The sequence below is a fragment of the Octopus bimaculoides genome, chromosome 16 (assembly GCF_001194135.2).
Source record: "Octopus bimaculoides isolate UCB-OBI-ISO-001 chromosome 16, ASM119413v2, whole genome shotgun sequence".
NCBI classification, from domain to species: domain Eukaryota; kingdom Metazoa; phylum Mollusca; class Cephalopoda; order Octopoda; family Octopodidae; genus Octopus; species Octopus bimaculoides.
Window position 1 is genome coordinate 45,973,513 of NC_068996.1, and position 1,069 is coordinate 45,974,581.

A 1,069-nucleotide genomic window follows, 5' to 3' on the forward strand; every position below is an offset into this window, starting at 1 on the left:
AAAGGAACATTATTAAACAGGGACCGGTTTCGAATTTTAACAATCTTACCGACTGTCTATTTCTCTTCAGCCTGATTTGTAATGGAACCATAATCATCAGAACCCCATACAAAGTTGCCCACCGCCATAGGTGCGCGTGTATATGGTTCTGCTAATTACAGCTTAATGGTAAAATTCAAAAGTCTTCGTTTTGGCGCGCTAATTCCAGGAATATGTCTGCAGAGAATATTTACTGCGTCGCATATATCCAGTATGAGAACTCGGTAAGGGTTAATATATTATTAAAAAATAGGGTAAAAAATCATATATTAATTAATATCGATTAATTACCAGGAAGCTAGCACAGAGATTCAGAAACAGTATCTGCAATCTCAGGGAGATAGATAGATAGATAGATAGATAGATAGATAGATAGATAGATAGATAGATAGATAGATAGATAGATAGATACATTTCTTTTATTAGCCACACAGGGCTCAACCAAGATGGGACAAATACAATGTAGAGCTTTTCTTTTTGGCATGGGGAAGCAAAAAAAGTAGTGGGGTGTCGATCAAAAGGGATCGAGAAAAAAAAGCGATCAATAGGGATCATGTATCACAGTAATGTTCTCGTGTAAAAAAAAGGGAAGGACAGTTTAGGTTTAGCCGTGGAAAGAAAAGCTTACGGAAAAGACCACGGTAACCTTGGTCAATATTGTCAATGTTATTGAAGACACTATAACAGTAAGTGACTCTCTTTTGCCTTTTTGTTTTTGTTTTCTGGATTTTTTTACTCCTTTATAGTGTTATGCTCAAGGTGGCTCCGTCATTCACACGCGCCATCCTTGCTACATTCACCCATCTTTTTTTTAAGCATTCACTAGACAAGACTTCCCTTTCTACTCTCACCTTCCTCTTCAGGTGATACTTGAAGAAGTTGATGAGAGATTGCCCAGAGAGGAAAGTCTTTGTCTCTAGACCTTTCAGACACGTCCACCATACACATTCTTTCGCCATAGCCACAAGTACGATGAAAATAGCTCTTCCTTCCCGTTTAAAGGAAGGAGGCGTGACAATATTCACAATAG